Source organism: Osmerus mordax, chromosome 2 (genome assembly GCF_038355195.1).
Source record: "Osmerus mordax isolate fOsmMor3 chromosome 2, fOsmMor3.pri, whole genome shotgun sequence".
NCBI classification, from domain to species: Eukaryota; Metazoa; Chordata; class Actinopteri; order Osmeriformes; family Osmeridae; genus Osmerus; species Osmerus mordax.
In genome coordinates this window covers 2,297,928-2,322,160 of record NC_090051.1, presented here as the reverse complement: position 1 = coordinate 2,322,160, position 24,233 = coordinate 2,297,928, and the positions used below count along the sequence as shown (strand labels likewise).

Genomic DNA, 24,233 nt, shown 5'->3' with positions numbered 1-24,233 from the left:
GGGAGGGTGAGAGAGTATATTTACATTTATTCATTTAGCAGACACTTTTCTCCAAAGCGACTTCCAAGAGAGAGCTTTACAAAAGAGCACAGGTCACTGATCATAACACTGAGACGCCCCAAACATTGCGTTGAGCCAAACAAGAAGCACACATTGTGAAAAACCTAAATAAGTGCCAGAAGGAAGAACCATAAGAGCTTGTAGTTGAGTAAGTTACAATTAAACAACATGAACCTCAAAAAAGTGCAAGAGTGTACCTGTAGAAAAAACAAGCAACAGTAAAAATATATTTCACAGCGAGTACGATCATTTTAAATCAGTTACAGTTAACCAACAAGAGCAACAAGTCTCTAAGTAAGAGTCATTGTGATCCTGGAGGAAACTAACATCAGGTCCAGCAAATCATCCCTAAGTACCGTTGTACTCCCGGAACAAGTGCGTCTTGAGCCTTTTCTTGAAGGTGGAGAGACAGTCAGTGTCTCTGATGGAGGTGAGGAGGTGATTCCACTATTGGGGGGCCAGACAGGAGAAGAGCTTGGGTTGGGTCTTTAGCGGTGGGACCACCAGACGGTTGTCAGAAGAAGACCGTAGGTGGCGGGTGGGGGGTGGGGGGGGTGTAAGGCTGGAGGAGAGACTTGATGTAGTCGGGAGCAGTCCCGTTCACCGCTCGGAAGGTCAGTACCAGAGTCTTGAATCTGATACGGGCCGTGATGGGAAGCCAGTGGAGGGAGATGAGGAGTGGGGGGAGAGAGTAGGGAGGGAGGGTGGGAGAGTAGGGAGGGAGGTGAGGGGAGAGAGTAGGGAGGGAGAGTAGGGAGGGAGTGTGGGGGGGAGAGAGTAGGGAGGGAGGGTGGGGGGAGAGAGTAGGGAGGGAGTGTGGGGAGGGAGGGTGGGGGAGAGAGTAGGGAGGGAGGGTGGGGGGAGAGAGTACGGAGGGAGAGTAGGGAGGGAGGGTAGGGAGGGAGGGTAGGGAGGGTGGGGGGAGAGAGTAGGGAGGGAGGGTGGGGGGGAGAGAGTAGGGAGGGAGGGTGGGGGGGAGAGAGTAGGGAGGGAGGGTGGGGGGAGAGAGTAGGGAGGGAGGGTGGGGGGGAGAGAGTAGGGAGGGAGGGTGGGGGGAGAGAGTAGGGAGGGAGGGTGGGGGAGAGAGAGTAGGGAGGGAGGGTGGGGGGAGAGAGTACGGAGAGAGAGAGTAGGGAGGGAGGGTGGGGGAGAGAGTAGGGAGGGAGGGTGGGGGGGAGAGAGTAGGGAGGGAGGGTGGGGGGAGAGAGTAGGGAGGGAGGGTGGGGGAGAGAGAGTAGGGAGGGAGGGTGGGGGGAGAGAGTACGGAGAGAGAGAGTAGGGAGGGAGGGTGGGGGGCAGAGAGTAGGGAGGGAAGGTGGGGGGGAGAGAGTAGAGAGGGAAGGTGGGGGGAGAGAGTAGGGAGAGAGAGAGTGGGGAGGGAGGGTGGAGGGAGAGAGTAGGGAGGGAGTGTGGGGAGGGAGGGTGGGGAGAGTGGGAGGGTGGGGAAGAAAGTAGGGAGGGAGGGTGGGGCAGAGAGTAGGGAGGGAGGGTGGGGGGAGAGAGTAGAGAGGGAGGGTGGGGGGAGAGAGTAGGGAGAGAGAGAGTAGAGAGGGAGGGTGGGGGGAGAGAGTAGGGAGGGAGGGGGGAGAGAGTAGGGAGGGAGGTTAGGGAGGGAGGGTGAGGGGAGAGAGTAGGGAGGGAGGGTGGGGGGAGAGAGAGTAGGGAGGGAGGGTGGGGGGAGAGAGTAGGGAGGGAGTGTGGGGAGGGAGGGTGGGGGGAGAGAGTAGGGAGAGAGGGTGGGGGGGAGAAAGAGCTAATAGTGTCTTACTGAGTGTACTTCGTGACTGCCATCTGACTGTAAGTAACCAGAGTTTGTTTCATTCATTTGTGTTTTGCTAATTATTTGCCTCTTTGACAGAGGGTAAGGGTATAGCAGCTAAATTGGTCAATAGGTAGCTAGCTAGAGATCGAGTTTCAGGGTACTTGCCGCCGAGTGAGACCCTGGCTTTGTTTACATAATTAGGGCCATTGTCAGCTGCGCCTTTAGCATATTTAGGCGAGTAGCACTGCAGAGGCAGCCTCGTCTGGCAGCCTCGGTGCACGAAGACTCGGTCGAACAAAGACAGGGAGTCTACCTGCGGGAGTCCACCGAGGATGGCCGACGTGGTGGATCACCTCTTCTGATAAGTATCACCCTATTTGTATTCTAATCCACCTACAACATATTCATAGCTAGCATGTGTTTCTTCAGCATTCCCGTTCATTACACTACCCGTAGACGTAGATATATCACAAAGTATATACGGTCAACTTCTAACCTTCGCTACCTATCCAGATCTTCTCCACCTGCCCTCTCTCTTTCTATAGGGCTCTGGAACTGCCAGTCCGCTGTGAACAAGGCAGACTTCATCCCAGCGTTTGCATCTCATGCTTCTCTTCATGCCCTTGCGCTGACAGAGACATGGATCCGCCCTGAGAACACTGCAACTCCAGCTGCTCTCTCCGTCAACCACTCCTTCACTCACTCACCCCGCTCAACCGGGCGGGGTGGTGGGACAGGGTTGCTTCTTTCCCCACATATTAAATACACATCCACACCACTCCCTGTTACTGCCAAATCATTTGAACACCATTATGCGATGCTAACTGATCCTATCAAAGCATACTTAATTGTTCTTTATCGCCCACCAGGCCCGCTAGCCGACTTTGTGGAGGAGCTGGACATGCTCCTCAGCGTCCTCCCGGATGATGGAACCCCCCTGATAGTCCTTGGGGACTTCAACATCCACCTCCAAGGAACTCAGGCCGTCGACTTCTTGTCTCTCCTGACCTCCTTCGACCTGACGCTGCTGAGCACACCGGCGACCCACAAGGCAGGCAAACAGCTAGACCTCATCCTGACACGTAACTGTATCACTGACTTAACCTCTGTAACCCCACTGCATATTTCTGATCACTACTTTATCCAATTCTCTATCTCTCTCCCTCCAACTCCTTCTACCTCCCCTCCCCTTGTAACTTTCCGGCGCAACCTCCGCTCCCTATCCCCCTCCCATTTCTCCTCTATTGTAACATCCTCCCTCCCCCCCATTGACGAGTTCTCGTCCCACCCCACTAACACTGCCACCGACACCTTGTTAACCACTTTAACTGCATCACTTGACTCTCTCTGTCCCCTGTCAACCAGGCCTGCACGATCTTCTCCCTCCTGCCCGTGGCTTACGGATGTTATTCGTGAAGAACGGTCCACCCTTCGGGCAGCCGAGAGGAGATGGCGCAAGTCCAAAGGCGGTCTGGACCTTGATAAGTATCACTCCCTCCTCAAATCCTTCTCTTCTCACATAACTGGTGCTAAAACCCTCTACTTTCTGAACAAAATTAACTCTGCTTCAAACCCCCACAAACTTTTCTCTACCTTCTCCACCCTTCTTAACCCACCTCCCCCACCCCCTCCCTCCACCCTGACAGCAGACGACTTCTCCTCCTTCTTTGAGAAAAAAGTCGCCGACATTAGCAGTCGGTTCCCTAAACCCACCTTTCCTACCCTCTCACCCTCCATGACTGACCCAACTAAATGTCTAAACTCTTTTTCTCCCCTGTCTGAGGCAGAGATCTCTGACCTCATTCTCTCTCATCGCCCCACCTCCTGTCCCCTTGATCCTATACCCTCCCCTCTCTTTCAAACCATCTCCCCCTCCATCATAACTTTTCTTCTCCATGTCCTAAACTCCTCTCTCACCTCTGGCACCTTCCCCTCTGCCTTCAAACAGGCTAGAGTTACCCCTCTACTCAAAAAACCCTCCCTTAACCCTGCCGTTCTCCAGAACTACAGACCGGTATCACTGTTACCCTTCCTTTCAAAAACAATTGAACGTGCTGTATCTAACCAACTGTCTAACTTTCTCTCTCAGAACAACCTGCTTGACCCCAACCAATCGGGCTTCAAGACTGGCCACTCCACAGAGACTGCCCTCCTTTCAGTCACCACTGCCCTCCAGTCTGCCAGAGCGGCTTCCAGGTCATCCGTTATCATTCTGCTGGACCTTTCTGCAGCGTTTGATACGGTTAACCACCAGATCCTGCTCGCCAGACTTTCTGAGATGGGCATCACTGGCACTGCACTCCAGTGGATCTCATCCTACCTGTCGGGAAGATCCTACCAGGTTTCCTGGGGAGGCAAACTGTCGGGCCCTCGCCAGCTCTCCACTGGTGTCCCACAGGGCTCCGTCCTTGGACCCCTCCTCTTCTCTCTGTACACCACCTCACTTGGACCAATCATCACCTCCCATGGCTTCTCCTACCACTGCTACGCTGACGACACGCAGCTGTACCTGTCGTTCCCCCCGACCGATCCGGGGATCTCAGCTAGGATTGAGGCCTGCCTCACAGACATCTCCGCCTGGATGACCGAGCACCACCTCCAGCTGAACCTCGCCAAAACAGAACTTCTCATCATCCCGGCTAAACCCTCCATCTCCCACGATCTCTCAATCACCCTGGGATCTGCGACGGTGACCCCTTCATCCTCTGCCAGGAACCTTGGGGTTACCATGGACGACGAGCTCTCCCTCACGGCCCACATTGCTGCGGTCTCCCGGTCGTGTAGATTCACCCTCTACAACATCCGGAAGATCAGGAGATACCTGTCTGAGCACTCCACCCAGCTGCTAGTCCAAGCACTCGTCCTCTCCAAGTTGGACTATTGCAACTCTCTGCTCGCTGGTCTCCCAGCATGTGCAACCCGCCCTCTTCAGAGGATTCAGAACGCGGCGGCCCGCCTGGTCTACAATCTACCCAGACGCTCCCATGTTACCCCGCTCCTCATCTCTCTCCACTGGCTACCTATCATGGCCCGTATCAGATTCAAGACCCTGGTATTGACCTTCCGAGCAGTGAACGGGACTGCACCCGTCTACATCAAGTCTCTCCTGCAGCCTTACACCCCCACCCGCCACCTACGGTCTTCTTCAGACAACCGCCTGGTGGTCCCACCGCTCAAGACCGCCCGGTCCCAACACAAGCTCTTCTCCTGTCTGGCCCCCCAGTGGTGGAATCAACTCCCCACCTCCATCAGAGACACTGACTGTCTCTCCACCTTCAAGAAAAGGCTCAAGACGCACTTGTTCCGGGAGTACAACGGTACTTAGGAACGGTTCGCTTGACCCGATGTTAGTTTCCTCAAGGATCACAATGACTCTTGCTTAGAGACTTGTTGCTCTTGTGGTTAGTGGTAACTGATTAAAATTTTTGGTTCTCGCTGTGATATATTGTTTTATTACTGTTGCTTGCTTTTTCCCACAGGTACACTTGCACTTATAGCTGTTCATGTTGTTTGGTTGTGACTTGTTTAACTACATGCTCTTATGGTTCTTCCCTTTGGCACTTACTTTGGTTGTTCACAATGTGTGCTTCATGTTTTGGCTACTCGCGATGTTTTTTGGCTATCTTGTTGTTATGATCAGTGACCTATGCACTTTGTAAAGCTCTCTCTTGGAAGTCGCTTTGGATAAAAGCGTCTGCTAAATGAATAAATGTAAATGTAAATGTAAAGTAGGGAGGGAGGGTGGGGGGAGAGAGTAGGGAGGGAGGGTGGGGGGAGAGAGAGTAGGGAGGGAGGGTGGGGGGAGAGAGTAGGGAGGGAGTGTGGGGAGGGAGGGTGGGGGGAGAGAGTAGGGAGAGAGGGTGGGGGGGAGAGAGTAGGGAGGGAGGGTGGAAGGAGAGAGTAGGGAGGGAGGGGATCACACTAGACACACACACAGTGTATATTCAAGTGGGTAATACTGTCATATTACTGGTCCTAAATGTAGTGTTTCCAGTGTGTGTGTGTGTGTGTACATGTGTGTGTGTGTACGTGTGTGTGTGTGTGTGTAAATGTGTGTGTGTCTGTGTGTCTGTGTGTGTGTGTGTGTGTCTATAGGGCCACTGGGTCACCAACAAACACACAGCATGTCTTCTATCATCCTGTATAAAACATCTTTATTTCTCCTTATTTAGTCACTAAGACACTATTTAGTTCATCACATTCAGTGGAACTGAGATCAAAGACAGGATCAGAATCAGAATGGGATTTATTCGCCATGAGAGTTTGCACAGACAAGGAATTTGCTTTGGCAGGAAGGTGCATACAATAAACATATACCTAAAATGTAAATATGTGGACTATCTATACTAAGGGTACATAAACTTGGATTGTTGTTTGTCAACAATGAACCCGTTAAGGAGTAGCATCACACGTGTGCGATAGTTCGAAAGCCCCACAGAGTAACGTCGCACGTGTGATTCTGAACATTCCAACCCACTATTTTCCGATAGACAAAAACGACATGACAAACGCTGTAGTATGGCTTCAAAATGTACAGTTAGGAGGCTAACAAGTAACGCTAGCAGGTAGTAGCATTGCTACGAGTATTATGCTAGGTTGCTAGGTAACGGAAGCTAACTAAAGCTAGCTAGCTTCCGTTTTGGAAAAATAACTCACTCTGGTGGAAGCGTCGGTAATATTTAGAGATATTAATCAAATTTTATATCAGTAATATTTACATCTAAAGGTTAAAACAAAACAAACATTCTACACACAGCAATATTTACAAACACTCTGGGATATCAATCACAACTGTATACAGTTCAATCTTCAATGACATCTATGTGAGCACAGTGTGTGAGAGTGTGTGTGGGCTATTCTACCTGACACAGGGACACTGAGGAGCCATAAACATTGAACCCAGGATAGAGGGGCTCAGTGAATGTGCTGTGGAATGTGTGCAGGTGGGTCAGTGTGTCAGAGGAGACTGTGTAGAAGGACAGAGTGCCGGCCGGCCAGTCCAGATACACTCCTACTCTGTGGGAGCTGGAGGGGGGGGCAGGTATGTCAGTTCTCTTATCATTGTGCCAGGCAGAGTAACTGTTATCATCACAGTCCAGACTCCAGGACTTGTTATTCCATCCAAGCCCACAGTCAGCACCCCCTCCTCTCCTGCTGATTCCTTTATATGTCACTGCTATAACAACCCATCCTCCTCCACTCCACTCTGCCTCCCAGTAACAGCGCCCAGACAGACCCTCTCTACACAGCACCTGTGGCCACTCCTCAAATCTCTCTGGGTGACGAGGATACGGCTGCTTCTCTCTCCTCCTTGTCACCTTTCTGTTCTCCTCGGACAGAGAGAGTTCTCTGTGTGCTGTGTTTGGGTCCAGTGTGAGCTCACAGGCATCTGATGGGGGAGACCAAGACACAATATATTACTGATCATCATCATTCACATTAGAATGTCTCCCTCTTCCTGCCCTCCCCCTTTCTCTCTCTCTCTCTCTCTCTCTCTCTCTCTCTCTCTCTCTCTCTCTCTCTCTACCCATTCTCACTCTCTCTCTCTCTCTTCACTCTCTCTCTCTCTCTACCCATCCTCACTCCCCCTTTCATTCTCTCTCTCTCTCTCTACCCATCCTCACTCTCTCTCTCTCTTCACTCTCTCTCTCTCTCTCTACCCATCCTCACTCTCTCTCTCTCTTCACTCTCTCTCTCTCTACCCTGCTCTCTGTCCCTCCCCCTCTCTCTCTTCCACTCTCCCTCTCTTCCTTTCATTCTCCCATTCTGTTCTCCCTCCCTCACATGCTACCTCTCTCCCTCCAAATCTCTCTTTCCATCATCCCTCATCTCCTTACCCCTGATATGCCCCCATCACTCCATCTTTCTAGGGAGGAGGGGAACAGGGGAGGAGAGGGAGAAGTGAAGAGAAGGAGGAGGGGAGGAAGGGGAAGAGGGGAGGAGAGCAGAGGGAAAAGGAAGAGAGGAAGAAGGGGAAGAGGGGAAGAGGGGAGGAAGGGAGGAGAGGAAGAAGGAGAAGAGGGGAGGAGGGGAAGAGGGGAGGAGGGGAAAAAGGGAGGAGAGGAAGAAGGGGAAGAGGGGAGGAGGGGAAGAAGGGAGGAGAGGAAGAAGGGGAAGAGGGGAGGAGAGGAAGAGGAGAGCAGAGGGAAGAGGGGAAAAGGGGAGGAGAGGGAGGAGGGGAAGAGGAGAGGAGAGCAGAGGGAAGAGTGGAAGAGGGGAGGAGGGGAAGAGAGGAGAGGGAGAAGGGGAGGAGGGGAGCAGAGGAGAGGGGAAGAGGGGAGGAGAGGGAGGAGGGGAAGAAGGGAAGAGGGGAGGAGAGGAAGAGGGGAAGAGGGGAGGAGAGGGAGAACGGGAAGAGGAGAGCAGAGGAGGGGAGGAGGGAAGAGGGAGGAGGGGAAGAGGGGAGGAGAGGGAGGAGGGGAAGAAGGGAAGAGGGGAGGAGAGGAAGAGGGGAGAAGGGGAAGAGGAGAGGAGGGGAAGAGGAGAGGAGAGGGAGAAGGGGAAGAGGGGAGGAGAGGAAGAGGAGAGCAGAGGAGGGGAAGAGGGAAGAGGGGAAGAGGGGAGGAGAGGGATGAGGGGAAGAGGAGAGGAGGGGACGAGGGGAGGAGAGGAGAGGGAGAAGGGGAGGAGAGGAAGAGGAGACGAGGGAGGGGGGGAAGAGGGGACGAGGGGAGGAGAAGAGGGAGGAGGGGAAGAAGGAAAAAGGGGAGGAGAGGAAGAGAGGAAGAGGAAAGAAGAGGGAGGAGGGGAAGAGGGGAGGAGGGGAAGAAGGGAAGAGGGGAGGGGAGGAGAGGGAGGAGGGGAAGAGGGGAGGAGAGCAGAGGGAGGAGGGGAAGAGGGGAGGAGAGGGAGGGGAAGAAGGGAAGAGGGGAGGAAGGGAGGAGAGGAAGAGAGGAAGAGGAGAGAAGAGGGAGGAGGGGAAGAAGGGAAGAGGGGAGGAGAGGAAGAGGGAGGAGGGGAAGAGGAGAGGAAGAGGAGAGGAAGAGGGAGGAGGGGAAGAGGAGAGGAGAGGGAAAAAGGGAAGAGGGGGAGGGAAAGAAGGGAAGAGGGGAGGAGGGGACGAGGGGAGGAGAGGAAGAGGAGAAGAGGGAGGAGGGGAAGAGGGGAGGAGAGGGAGGGGAAGAAGGGAAGAGGGGAGGAAGGGAGGAGAGGAAGAGGGAGGAGGGGAAGAGGAGAGCAGAGGGAAGAGGGGAGGAGAGGAAGAGGGAGGAGGGGAAGAGGAGAGCAGAGGAGGGGAAGAGGGGAGGAGAGTAGAGGGAAGAGGGGAGGAGAGGAAGAGGGAGGAGGGGAAGAGGAGAGGAGAGCAGAGGAGGGGAAGAGGGGAGGAGAGGAAGAGGGAGGAGGGGAAGAGGGGAGGAGAGCAGAGGAGGGGAAGAGGGGAGGAGAGGAAGAGGGGAGGAGAGAAGGAAGGGGACATAGCACACACAGACGTACACACAGTATTGATGTGGGTAATTGTGTTAAATTACTGCTTCTAAAAGTGTGTGTTTACAGTGTGTGTGAGTGTGTCCATTTTTGACAGTGTCCAAGTCACTAATGGTAGTCCCTTGTATGACCTTGTGTACTAGAACCAAGTAGCAGTCAATACTCACATCTCCAGGCCTTCAAAAAGCCAGGTTTGATCCGGCACTCTCCACCATGATCCACACTGCAGGGATAAGCAGAGGAATGATGAAAATACACTTCACCTGTTGATAAGTGACTTAGCAACTGACTTTCTAAGTAAACATGTTGTTTCTCTCATCATCAGAGGTGTATTCCAGAAAGCAGGTTTTACAAACTCTGAGCCGAACCCTGAACTCTGACTTGATGAACCCTGAGATGGGAAGCTCAGAGTTATCGCTTCCAGAACAGCTGATCTGAGTTAGTTCATTTCTAATTCACTGGAATTACATTTAGTCATTTAGCAGACGCTCTTATCCAGAGAATTAGAAATTCTCATGCGTGCAGGCGAGTATGAAGACATTTTCAGAAAGCAGAAAAACTACTTCAACAGCAAAAGAGGCAATTGTTCATTCAGTACATTTCAAAGCAGTATATTAATTTGACATTTAACCACGTCTTACTAGCCTGGCTCTGCCCTCCTACGTACTTCCGCTCAATTTTCATTTTGCTTCTGTACTCCGTCAGGGCTTTCCGTATATTAGTTGATGTCTCAAGTCAACTTTTTACCGTCCAATCAGCAAACAGAGGGAGTGGCTGAGAACGATGACGTTGATGTCGTGCACTAGTTTGAGTTGTAGTTCTGTAATGGCGACGGAGAAAGATGCGAGCGAAGCCATTCGGTCTGTTGTGGCAACGCTGCCGAATATCCAGAAGTTAAAGCCGGAGCAAGAACAATCTTTGCTCCCCACGGGGTTCGTTTGATTTTCCAGCTCGCTCCGTTAGTGGTGAAGGAGTTGGCTAAGGCGAACGCTAGCGATTGGTTATGGCAGATCCAGAGTGGCTCTGGGCAGATCCAATAGTTTTAAACTTCAACAGAGTACCCGCCTTCAAGGAAGTTAACGCTTGTCAAGGGAGCGAGCCCAGACTCTCTGTACAAATGAAATGTACGAGAGTCTGGTTAGGACCAGGCTAACGTCTTACTACAAGTGAAGAAGAAATGGAACAATCCTATGTGCGCAAAACAACTGGCACATTCTTCTCCTTTTTAATGACAAGATTACGAGAAGGAGGGTCCATCAACCTCCACAGCACAGATTAACAGTGAGATGTTCAGGAAATGCCAGGTTAGCTCTGCATGGAAAACTGTAGAATTTCATGTCATCCGTATGTGTTATATGGCTTCAACAACAATCAGGTTGATGAGGAAAGGACCCCCCATGTCTGACAGTAGCTTCAGGCTCAGCATGAGGGAGGGGAGAGGGAGAAACTCATGGTTTGTTACAGAAAAGCTGCCAGCAAGCAGGTGAGGTTCACAGTCAGTTACCGTGGCAACACACCCAGTTTTCAGTGTTTCCCATACATTAATTTATTTGTAACGGCCCGCCACAATTAGAGATTTACCACCACAAATTTATAAAATGGTGTTTTTGCTTTTACTGTTTAACATCACAAAAAAATATTTAATAGTAGAGCTGCACGCAGCATACTGATTCGCTCAGCCCCTTCTTGCCCCGCTCGCGTTCTCTCTCTCTCACTACAACAGACACGTCTGTGAATAAACCCCTCTCTCCGTGCACGCTCTGAATCAATGCACGGGTCAAACAGCTTTTTCCCTCGGAGACAACAGGACAATCAATCTGGAGTTTACGAACGGTTAGGCCCAATCCCAATGTCCACCCTCACAGACTCACAGACTTTGAGGCACGTTCTCACTAAGTCTGTGAGGGCTTAGGGCTGTCCCACTGTCAAATTGTCAAGTTCGTGAGGGCTCTTTCGAAGACATTTTAGGCACCCGTAAGTCTGCATTTTTGCAGACTTGCCCACAATTCACAGCGTAGTGACGTGAAACACGAGGGTTACCGGGGGAAGCCTGGAAGAGAGAAAAAGATCCTGGCTAACCCTCCTCATAAGACAAGAAAGACGAAGAACAGTAAACAAACAAGCATGGAAGGAGCAACCAACCCTGACGTAAACAGAAATAGAAGTTAGAAATAACAGTTAACATCAGTAAGTTTAAACACAAAGCTCACTGACGGTTAATATAGCCAGAACTGGGTGTAGTAGGGCTGCACAATTAATACAATTTTAATCACGATTTTGGCTTCCCACGATCAAATTCGCGTGATGGAGCGATATTTAAAATGCGGCATTCTTTTGGCAAAGCCAATTTAGCGCTCAGTAAACCATAGGTGCGTTCGACATTGGCTGCATGAAACGACCAGCGAGAGTTGCTGCTTGCAGTCGGGGAAGAGTTATAAACGGCTGCGTAAAGTCGGACATTCCTGCTTCCTGGTTTGCTGCGTTGACGTCAGTCATGGCCGATCAAGCGCTGTTTGCTTACTTCATCACTGACGAACTGCATGGTATAATTAGCCTACGTGACAAAAAAAGTTGTTTTGGTTAAAATCAACAAATAATCATGATAATTAATCGTGATCTCAATGTTGATCAAAATAATCGTGCTTATCATTTTGCCCATAATCGTGCAGCCCTAGTGTGTAGGTTGTCCTTTGATGATAAATTCCAAATATGCTTTCATCAGATTTGATCCAACAACATTACTATTTTACCTATAATGCCGCAAAGTGCTGAACCATTCCAATTTATAGCATTTTGAGCTCTTGTAGCCTCTTGCACTCAATCACTTACTAGGTGACGTCAAGTAAGTGTGTGAGGGTTCAGGGCTTAGGGTTTAGGGGGGACATTGGGATTGGGCCTTAGTATCAGCATTCTCTGCACAAAGGTGTCCAAAACTGAGTAAATATAATAATATTTGTAGTTAAAAAAAAATTCGGCAAATATAACAATATGATATAATATTGATATGATATAATATTCATATAATATAATGTTTATATTATATGAAGCTCAAAAACTATTTTGCGCTCAAATTGATTCCATTTTCTTTTCTTGTTGAAGTCCCTAGCTACATTCACTTCAAACCGACACTAAGACCTAGGTTTGAGCTGAGCTACATTTTACAACGTCTGGTTTTAGTGACCTCTCTTTCTGGAGCTAAAAACCCAGAGTTTCCCTCATCTCAGGGTTTAAAAACTCAGTTTTCACTAAACCCGCTTTCTGGAAATACAATTATGATTGTGGCTACAACCATATTGTAGATTAAACATGCAGTTTTAATTGTAACATCAAGAAATGCAAGGCCTATTAACGTAATTAGATATATTCAGTGTTAAGCGACATTACATTAAGAGGTATATAAAAAACAAACATCTTACTTGAGTTTCTCCAGTCTGCAGTGTGGATCCTCCAGTCTAGCAGAGAGCAGCTTCAATCCCTTTTCTCCTGGATGATTGTAGCTCAGGTCCAGTTCCCTCAGGTGGAAGGGGTTGGACCTCAGAGCTGAGGCCAGAGAAGCACAGCCTTCCTCTGTGACCAGACAGCCTGACAGCCTGTAGAAAGAGGATCAATATTGTGACAGAATCCATCTGGGCCTCCAGAGTGAGTCAGCACAGAGGGGTTCATTTGGCAGGTACTGTCATAGCTGCACCTCCCCTCATTAGACAGAGTGACCCATGTAATCCAATATCAGAAAAGCTGAAGATGTAACTCTTTATACTGTATAAGAATGATACTGTGTTCAGCATTCCATTTGTGTAGAGAGAGGCAAACCCCCCAGGTGAACTATAGGCAAGGTAAAGGCTTAGGTAAACAGGAAGATCCTTATCTTATCAATTAGTTAGCCTAAGCAGGGCCACTTTAAGACATATGCACGCACACATGCACGCGTGCAGGATCCATGCAAGTGAGCCAATGAAAGAAGAGCCATGTGACAGACAATTCTATATATTTGTACAACATGGTTTTTGTATTGGGAATGTTGGGATGATCATAGAGAATCGAGGATAAAGAACCAGCAAGTTTGCTTGTTCAATATTTCCACTATTTGAAACAGTTATCATATTCCAAAGGAAGAAATATTAGTGCATCTAAACCAGCCAAGATAAATTAGAGTAGGCTATAGGGAAAGGAATTGCACAATATTTCCACAAAAACTCCCCCATTAAATACAATACATCATGACAGTTTGCATGATTTGAAATGGTCACTTATTATCACACTGGTATTTAATTATCACAGCAAACAATTACTGCACTGAACTGTAAGTAAAGCAAAAATAACAAAACCTGTAATTATCACTCGAATCATTCACGTCTTCTATGCTAAACCTAGCAGTCACGTGAACGTGAATGAGGTGAACGAATCCTTTCTGTTTTCTCTACTGAGCCAATGCAACAGTCCCTATGCGCTGCCACGAGAAGATGAACGAATCACTCACTGAGACGACTCGTTACTCCCCAGTCATTCTAAAGATTCGTTCAATATGAAGGAATCGTTCACAAACGACACATCACGACTGGCCTCTTGGTTGATGTGAACATACCACTTTACAATTAATAGACAATAAACAAAAATGTCCTTTCCTCTGTATACGGAGGTAGTGACCAAATCAACTAATAAGTCTCCCTGTGTGAGTTCTTGTTTAAACTGTAGTTAAGCTGTAGTTCTCCTTTAGCTTTCCGGCACAATAGACAGCATCTATCTTCCACTTTCCTAACTGTAGGAGCCATTTGTGTTTCTTATTGACATGTCATATTATTTTGGTTAGATAGAACTGTCAGAATATTTTGGACACTGGGTGGCAGTCATTGGAGGCACAGGGTTCTATATTTAGGGACACAGGTGACAGGAAGGGGCACAGGTAGAGGGAAGGGACACAGTTCTCACCAGACCAGAGAACAGACCACAGTGCACAGACCACCAATGACATTGGGAAACCTGGTATGTCAATCTACATTTTACAACTATGCATAATAAATAACAACTAAACGGCAAATAAGGACTGGAAAATCTGATACATTGTGTCAGCATAAGATCACTCCTAAACTACCTGTGTATAATGGCAACGATATAGACGTATTGGAAAACTAGAAACATTAAGCGAGAACTCGCCCTTTTATTGGAACTTGAGCTTCAAACTGAAAAAGGTGTTTTGTATTCCACAAAATCTGGCCGCTATCCCCAATCAAGGGACATTGTCGTCACCTGCGCTGGTATGATTGACGTAGATGGAAATTCTGAAGTTGAACGCTCAGGGAGAGTGTGTACTGGCAGCATCAAGCACGCTTTATTGATGCTATAAAAGCCATATTGGGAAACGGCTAATATAATGGGGTTGTTCGACTGAATGCTAAAATCATACAACAATATCGTCTGTTTGAAAGTCGTGCAGTCGGCATACAAACGTTCCTGCATTACGCCAATGAGGTCTTACGCATAATAAACAACTAAACGGCAAAGCCCTCTCCTGCTGCCTCTTCCTAGATATTTGTAACTACCTCCCGTTCCCCCTACCCTGCCTCAGTCAACTAAAATGTCATTTTACATATAAAACGGTGAAATATTAGCCTACCTGGCGAACTTGTTCCACTGAGTTGGATTCCAATTGAAGAATATCCCACCTCAGTTGCTCTTTTTTAGCTAGCTACAAAATGTCCTGGTTTATACACCGCGAATATCCTGTGGTTATCCTGAGGTAAACTTCTTCTAAATTACAGTAAAAAAACTCTGAAATACTTTTGTTCTGGACTGGAAAGTCATGTTTTGTTGACTTAAACTTTCAGATGTTAGCTACATTTTTCTTATCTTTGAATTTTCTGAGCAGCTGTACATCGCTGGTTCCGACGCCATTAGTTAACGTCGTTCTTTTTAGAAACATGGCTAACTGATCCAGAGATGGAGATCACATGACAGAACATGCAAACACGTCATGCTATTGGACAATTTTATCATAGTAAAATAACAGCAAGTTCTTCTGAAAAATGAAAGGGGAATTCAATGGAAGTGAAATTAACCAAATGTATGCAAAAAAAAATTAGCTACCCAATAAATGTATATATTTTAAAATAACAGAATGCTTATCAGTATTTATTTAATTCTGTTAGGTCATTGGATAACCATATTCTGCTCCAAAAGAGCAACATAACTGCCTGTTGGCTCTGCCTTCCATCCTGAGAGAAGAGGAACTGCTATATTCGGATGCTGTTCGTGGATAACGGTGTTGGAACAAACGGTTAATCATGGATATGCCTCCCCAGACCATCACTGACCCACCACCAAACCGGTCATGCTGAATGATGTTGCAGGCAGTACAGTGTTCTCCTTGGCTTCTCCAGACCCTTTCACGTCTATCACAGGTGCTCAGGGTGAACCTGCTCTCATCTTTGAAAAGCACAGGGTGCCAGGGGCGGACATGCCAGTTCTGGTGTTCTATAGCAAAGGCCAATCGAGCTCCACGGTGCTGGGCAGTGAGCACAGGGCACACTACAGGACGTTGCGCCCTGAGGACACCCTCATGAAGTCTGTTTCTGATTGTTTGGGCAGAGACATTCACACCAGTGGCTTGCTGGAGGTCATTCTGTAGGGCTCGGGCAGTGCTCAACCTGTTCCTCCTTGCACAAAGCAGCAGATATCGGCCCTGCTGATGGGTCGAGGACCTTCTACGGCCCTGTCCAGCTCTCCTAGAGTAACTGCCTGTCTCCTGGAATGTCCTCCATGTACTGGAGATTGTGCTGGGAGACACATCAAATCTCCTTGCAACGGCACGGAGTTGGACAATATGTGCAACTTCTGTAGGGTTAAGAAATCGACTCATGCTCCCACTCAAAGAGATCAAGAGGGAAAAACTTGAAATGGCCTCCACATGCAAAACCAGTCCTGTTTTGGGGTCGGCTCATTGTTGCCCCTCTAGTGTACCTGTTGTTAATTACATCAACACCAATGCAGCGGAAAGTACCCCTCTGCCACTTAACTGACCAGATCATTATCAGAGTTAATTCATGCCATACCCTGATAAAAAACGGTTCCTTTAATTATTTTGAGCAGTGTAGTTTAAAGTTGTTACATTCTTGTCTGCAGTCTGTTCTCTTTTTGCTTTAATGCTATGTTACATGTAGCAAAACCAACCTCAAGGAATATAATGGCCAATATTATCTTTAGTGATCTGTGCAAATGACCAATACATGTGTGTTCAACTTCCTAAAGAGCAGCGTTGCACCTGACACTTAAGGCCGAAATATACTTTCCGCTATGTACGTGTACACATGCTGAATGGCTGCAGCACGTATCCTGCGTTTGTTTGGTGCGTACTTTGTGCACGTCTCCCTGGCCCTTAAATGTACAATAATATGATGAATAGTCCCTTGTGTAGTCATAAGGGTCAAAGATGACTGTAGTTTTATTTAACAGCAGAGAAAACTCCCAAATCAGTTTTTTTTCCAACTTCAAATGTCTTACTTTTCCTAGTGACCCCAACATTCGTAAAATGTAAAAAAGAATTAACATCACAACAACCACAAAGACACACGTCCACAATGGGAAAGTGATATTATGTGTGCTACTGATTTAGATTACAGAGTCTATAAAGGTGCTGCAGATGATATTCCCTCCAGTTCTCTCTTTGATGAAGCCATGAGTGAAACTCTGTTATCTAAATCAACCATACAAATACATTATGTGATTATAACTTTACTAATGTCTCATGTAGAACATAAATACAGACCTCAGTGTGTCCAGTTTGCAGAGTGGATTCCCCAGTCCAGCAGAGAGCAGCTTCATGCCGGCATCCTTCAGATCATTGTTATTTAGATCCAGTTGTCTCAGGAAGGAGGTTGACTTCAGAGCTGAGCTCAGAGAAGCACATCCTTCCTCTGTGATGTGACAGCCTGACAGCCTGTAGAAGGTAATCATGATATGGATTACTAACACTACTATCTTCTAGAGGTAGAAATAAAGAAAATCAGTCTGATCATTTCCTATGGGTGTTGTGGTGAGTTACTGTTGCAAGCTGAAACCAACAGGGGGGACAAGGTGTTCTCATATAGAGCTTCTCTCCTCTGGAACAGACTTCATGTTTCAATCAGGGAGGCTGGCACTGTCTAGGTGTTTATTAGGGTTACATCAAGAGCACTGAGTTGGAGCTCTGATTATCTGTGTTCAACATCCATTTGCACATTTTATTTCCATCTCTACTCTTGATGCATGATTATGCTTTGCTTGTGGTCTGCACCTCTCTTAGTCACCGACCACCTCTGGAGAAGTGGAACTCTCACTGAATTGCTCCTCCCAGGCTTTCTTAAATGTTTTAACTGAGTTTTCCTGAGTTTTTCCTTGTCTTCCTTGAGGGTTTAGGTTGGTTTAGGTGCAGTTCTATGGGCCCTCTGTGACATTGCTTGTAGAAAGGGCTATACAAATAACATTGATTTGAACACAATGACACGGTAGTCAGTAACCAATGTGAAATATTAACCTGTCTGAGAAGCTGATGTCACTGGGCTGGATTGTACCTGTGGAATATTCTATCTCTTGTCATTTACTGAGACATCATGTGGTCATCCTGAGGTATTTCTATTATGATTATAAGAAGAATTATAAACACTACTACCCTCTGGAGGTAGAAATAAAGAATATCAGTCTGTCATTTTACTCTAAAACACCAAGAAGGTTTGATTAGTCAGAGGACTGTCTGTTCAGGTTGGCTGACTTTACTTTTATCTCAAATGGAATCGTACCAAACTATAGTGTCAGAAATTGTACATGCAGTGCACCTTTTCTGTCCTTTTAAAAAAGTTGAGAAGGACCATTTTGAGGGAGGAACAGAAGGGTAACATTTGCAATGGCCTCTTTAATTTTACCCTTCTGTTCCTCACAAAATCGTCATAGTAGTACAATACACCAAGAAAGTATTACATATTACATCCAATAGCAGGTCTGTCAGTATACCACGCAGCATACTTTTCTGGCTATTTCTGACACACAACCCTTGATGTAGGGATAGTGGTGTCAAGCACAGGGACAACAGTACACTAGCAGACAGATACAAAACACAATGCCATGTCAATCTACAATAATATAATGAAGTAGTATGTCTTAAAGAGATTCCTGTCCCACCCTGATCTGTTTCACCCATCTCATGTTTGTCTCCACCCCCCTTCAGGTGTCTCCCATCTTCCTTCCTACCCGCATTTATCCTGTGTTTTTTGTTTAGGTTCAGTTCTTCTTGTTTGTCAAGACTACAGTACCAGCATATTTTTCTCTACCTCCTTTAGCGTTTTCTGCCTCTTAGTTCCCCTGGTCTTTACATCCTGCCTGCCCTGACTCCGATCCTGCCTGCTGCCCTGTACCTGAATGACTCCTTGTGGATTACGACCCTTGACTGCCCTGACTATTTCATTAGCCGGACCCCTTGTACCTTTAATAGACCACAAACTTATGACCAGTGTGTGATTCAGTGCGTGGTGTGAGATTATAACTATAGTTGTGTCATGTTGAACATGAATACAGACCTCAGTGTTTCCAGCTTGCAGAGTGGATTCCCCAGTCCAGCAGAGAGCAGCTTCATGCCTGAATCCCCCAGGTTGTTGTTACTCAAGTCCAGCTCTGTCAGATCTGAGGAGGGGAGAGCTGAGGCCAGCGCTTCACAGCACCGTTCTGAGAGGTTACAGTCATTCAGCCTAATAACATAAGGAGAACATGAGACATCATCAGTCACGTTTTGTATAATAGGAACATACGATAATCAAACACTATCACAAGATGTGCTGTTGTAATATTATCTAAAAAAATAAAATAAAAGCCTTATACATACAGAGCAGTTTTGGAGTCTTTGACCACTGGCAGCAGCCTCAGAAGACCTTCCTCTGATCTGGAGTATTTCTTCAGGTCAAACACGTCCATCTTCTCTTCTGAATTCAGCAACACAAAGACCAGAGCTGACCACTGTGTAGATGAGAGCGTCTTCTCACTGGAGAGACTTCCTGAGCTTAGGTAGTGTTGGATCTCCTCCACCAGAGAATGGTCATTCAGTTCATTCAGACAGTGGAACAGATTCATGCATCTCTCTGGAGAGGGATCCTCTCTGATCTTCTCCTTGATGTACTTGACTGTTTTCTCATGGCTCTGTGTTTTGCTTCTTGTCTGAGTCAGTAGGCCTCGTAAGTCAGTCTGATTGGACTCCATTGAGAGGCCCAGGAGGAAGCGGAGGAAAAGGTCCAGTTGTCCATTCTTACTCTGCAAGGCCTTGTCCACAGCACTCTTGTAGAATCCGACTTCTGGTTTCTCTCTGAAAAGAGTCAACACTTTGTTGGAACTGGAAGCTGATGGAGTCTCAGACATCAGATTGTCATTGTTGTTGATGAATGAGAGAAACACAAACACAGCAGCCAGAAACTCCTGAAAGCTCAGATGGACAAAGCAGAACACCTTCTCCTGGAAGACTTTACCATCCTGTCTGAAGATCTGTGTGAACACTCCTGAGTGCACTGAGGCATCACGGACATCAATTCCACACTCTGTCAGGTCTTTCTCATAGAAAAGCAGGTTGCCTTTCTCCAGCTGGTGGAAGGCCAGTTTTCCCAGTGACAGAATACTCTGAATGCTGTCTTCATCCCAGTGTGGATCGGTCTCGGTTTTCCCAGCATACTTCACCTTCTTCTGTTTGGTCTGTAACACCAGGAAGGCTGTGTACATCTCAGTCAGGGTCTTGGGCATCTTCTCTTTCTTCTCTGTTCTCAGCATGTGTTCAAGGACTGTAACAGTAATCCAAGAGAAGACTGGAATGTGGCACATGATGTAGAGGATCCTTGATGTCTTGATGTGTGAGATGATTCTCCTGGCCAGGATCTCATCACTACATCTCTTCATGATGTACTCATCCTTCTGTGGGTCATTGAACCCTCGTACCTCTGTCACCAGGTCAACACACTCAGAAGGGATCTGATTGGCTGCTGCAGGTCGAGTGGTGATCCAGATGAGAGCAGAGGGAAGAAGCTTTCCTCTGATCAGATTGGTCAGCAGCACATCCACTGAGGTGGACTTTGTGACATCACACCAGCTCTTGTTCTTTTTGAAGGCTAAGGGCAGTCGACACTCATCCAGACCGTCAAAGACAAACAGAACGTTGTACTTGTCGTAGTTGGAGATTCCTAATTCTCTGGTTTCCGAGAAGAAGTGATGGACAAGTTCCTTCAGACTGAACTCTTCTCCATCCAACAAATTCAGTTCTCGAAACGGAAGAGGAAAGATGAACTGGATTTCCTGATTAGCTAGTCCCTCAGCCCAGTCCGTGATGAACTTCTGCACTGAGACAGTTTTTCCGATGCCAGCAACTCCTTTTGTCAGAACAATTCTGATATGTGTGTCTCGTCCAGCTGAGGGTTTAAAGATGTTGTTGCATGTGATGGCTGTTTCTGTTCTTGCTGATTTCCTGGATGCTGTCTCAATCTGTCTCACCTCATGTTCATTATTGATCCCTCCACTCTCACCCTCTGTAATGTAGAGATCTGTGTAGATCTTATTGAGAAGAGTTGGGTTTCCTTGTTTAGCTATGCCCTCGAACACAGTTTCAAACTTCTTCCTTAGTTCAGATTTGAGTTTCTGTCGACAAATCTGAGCACGCTCATCTAAACAAAAAACAACACGTTAAGTGCGTGTTTTTGTTAAATGTAGTTTTGATTATTCACAGATTATGAACTGACAATGTGTCCTTGACATTCAATTCAAAACAAATTTCCAATCTATGACCATTTATCAGGTACACAATAATGAAACAGTTTAGTATATTCACACATAGTACAAGGTCATAGGAAGATCTACACAACATTGGGCTACTCTGAGTCTCATAACTTTCTTTATCTAACCTTCATCATATACCATCAAACGGGTCTACTAAGACTAAATCTGGAGTCTCTTACTTTTCTCCAGAGTGTCAGCCTGCTCCTTGTGGTTCATGTTCCTCAGGACGTGCAGTGTGATCTTCAGAGCTCCCTCTCTGGCACTGCTCTCCTGCTTCTGATATTCAGGGTCCACCACTTCCTGGTCCTCCCTCTGACTCTCTAAGCCTTCTGGGAAATCTGAACTCAGAATCCTCTTCATCCTCTTCAGCTCTTTCTTCACAAACCTGATGACGGTCTCCTCAAGCACCTGAAACAGAGAGGGAAGATATTAGATGAACCAGGAAATATCTACACAGTAGAACAATATGATACAAATGATTCTGTTTTGTTTGTACTTTATATTAACACAAAACTCACTGTGAATATGGAGGACAAGTCCTCATGGTGACTCTGGTCTGACTCAGACTTCTCCTGTTGATCTCTAAAGACAAGAGATGACATTACTTAAACACATGAACCACATGTACAAGGGCTGATCATCTACTACAGAGTATATCATATATAAGCACGAGTGGTAAACTTGACTGTATCCACTCATGCATACACACAGACACACTGTATAAGAGTGATACCATCACTACCAAGTAAACCATCTTCCATACCACTACAAGGCACTATTCCTTTAATACATTCATCAAAGATAGGAGCACTGTCACCCCCATGTAAACAAGTGTGTTGTGTTTCAACCAGACACTGAAGATGACATCAGGGTCCACCTCACACAGGGCTGCATGTTTGCTAGCAGCCTGCTTTAGACACTGCAGCACTCCTCCACCCAGGAGTTTAAGACCTTCTGGTCTCAACCAGTCTAAGAGGGCTGAGCCCCGCCCGGTCTGTGCTCATACCAGGCCTGGTACCTGCAGGGCTGGACACTGACTCTCATGCTGTGTGTGTGTGTGTGTGTGTGTGTGTGTGTGTGTGTGTGTGTGTGTGTGTGTGTGTGTGTGTGTGTGTGTGTGTGTGTGTGTGTGTGTGTGTGTGTGTGTGTGTGTGTGTGTGTGTGTGTGTGTAGGGAGGTTATTGTTGTCAAACTTTCACTAGAGCTGCACTGATCTCTCTTATTTGTATGTAAAGCTATTATAACAAAATTACATGTTTACAATAAATGTAGTACAATAAAGTCTTTTAAGGTGGAGAAGTAACTCACAGGCTTATCCTGGCTCTCTCTAGTCTCTACTGAATTAGAGAGAGCAGCTTTGAATCATTTGTCTGCACCGACATGGAATGACCTAACGGTAGTATGGTATGGCTTGCATAACTGCATTAGTTTCAGGGTAGTTTGTTGTGGTTGTGTTGTGGTTGTGTCTCTGTGTTAATGTCAGGTAAAGTTCAACATTAAAGCAGCACAGTGGACTGGTAGGTTGTGGTCCTGTCTCTCACTGATCAAACACAACAAGGAGGTCAAAGGTGTTGATTTGCCTGATGGTGTTTAGTGGTTAAACCATAGATAATCATACCATGGTCTGGGTGAATACTTGATTCTGATTGGCTGCAGGGGTGTCCATTATCCGGTGATATACGGACACCTACTTACGTAGTTGCAGCAAAACTGTCTGTTCACCGTTCTAAATTATTGCGCTGGCTACATAGTATATGAGCCTGTACAAAGTGAATGAAATAAGTAACCATAACAACAGGGACGCAGTCACAGCCTCCATTTACAATTATATTCTATATATGTGATGTGATGAGGGATACTTTAGTATCTACAGTCAGCATCTCTAACCCTGTGTTTTAGTAGGGATGTGATGAGGGATACTTTAGTATCTACAGTCAGCAGCTCTAACCCTGTGTTTTAGTATGGATGTGATGAGGGATACTTTAGTATCTACTGTCAGAAGCTCTAACCCTGTTTTAGTTTAACCAGCAGAGGTCAGTACATACCCTTCCTCATTAGAAGGTCCTCCTCCATCACTGAACTTGATAGGTCGATTCATAGACTTGTCACTCTTCATGGACACACAGCTGGGTACAGGTGAGGCTGGTCTCTGCTGTCTCATCCTGTCAACAAGCACAACAAAGTGTCTTACAAACATAAATCACTAAAGTAGACACCACAGATATATCATACTGTCCAACATGTGTTGCTGTAGTCATTCATCAGTAGGGTCAGATCCAGGCTTTAATGTTGCTGTTCAACTTGAATGAGAGTCAGAAAGGCAGGTTTCCAGACCTGTTGTTACTCTGTATCTCTCACTGTGAACCTTTACCACATGGTCTGTATGTCAGCCAGGCTGGCAGTCAGCAGCTCTAACCCTGTGTTTTAGTAGGGATGTGATGAGGGATACTTTAGTATCTACAGTCAGCATCTCTAACCCTGTGTTTTAGTAGGGATGTGATGAGGGATACTTTAGTATCTACAGTCAGCATCTCTAACCCTGTGTTTTAGTAGGGATGTGATGAGGGATACTTTAGTATCTACAGTCAGCAGCTCTAACCCTGTGTTTTAGTAGGGATGTGATGAGGGATACTTTAGTATCTACAGTCAGCAGCTCTAACCCTGTGTTTTAGTAGGGATGTGATGAGGGATACTTTAGTATCTACAGTCAGCATCTCTAACCCTGTGTTTTAGTAGGGATGTGATGAGGGATACTTTAGTATCTACAGTCAGCAGCTCTAACCCTGTGTTTTAGTAGGGATGTGATGAGGGATACTTTAGTATCTACAGTCAGCAGCTCTAACCCTGTGTTGTAGTAGGGATGTGATGAGGGATACTTTAGTATCTACAGTCAGCAGCTCTAACCCTGTGTTTTAGTAGGGATGTGATGAGGGATACTTTAGTATCTACAGTCAGCATCTCTAACCCTGTGTTTCAGTAGGGATGTGATGAGGGATACTTTAGTATCTACAGTCAGCATCTCTAACCCTGTGTTTTAGTAGGGATGTGATGAGGGATACTTTAGTATCTACAGTCAGCAGCTCTAACCCTGTGTTTTAGTAGGGATGTGATGAGGGATACTTTAGTATCTACAGTCAGCAGCTCTAACCCTGTGTGTTAGTAGGGATGTGATGAGGGATACTTTAGTATCTACAGTCAGCAGCTCTAACCCTGTTTT

General features: G+C 46.8%; 2 protein-coding genes and 1 pseudogene across 4 annotated transcripts in view; all 3 read right to left on the bottom strand.

Moving 5' to 3' along the window:
* Positions 1 to 24,233, bottom strand: part of LOC136933127 (protein NLRC3-like) — a 78,229-nt gene that overhangs the window by 38,960 nt on the left and 15,036 nt on the right. The gene's annotated exons all lie outside the window — the stretch shown is intronic.
* LOC136933009 (protein NLRC3-like) overlaps positions 1 to 24,233 on the bottom strand; it is a 120,578-nt gene that overhangs the window by 82,423 nt on the left and 13,922 nt on the right. The window lies entirely within an intron of this gene.
* Positions 5,873 to 23,177, bottom strand: LOC136934098 (protein NLRC3-like; annotated as a pseudogene).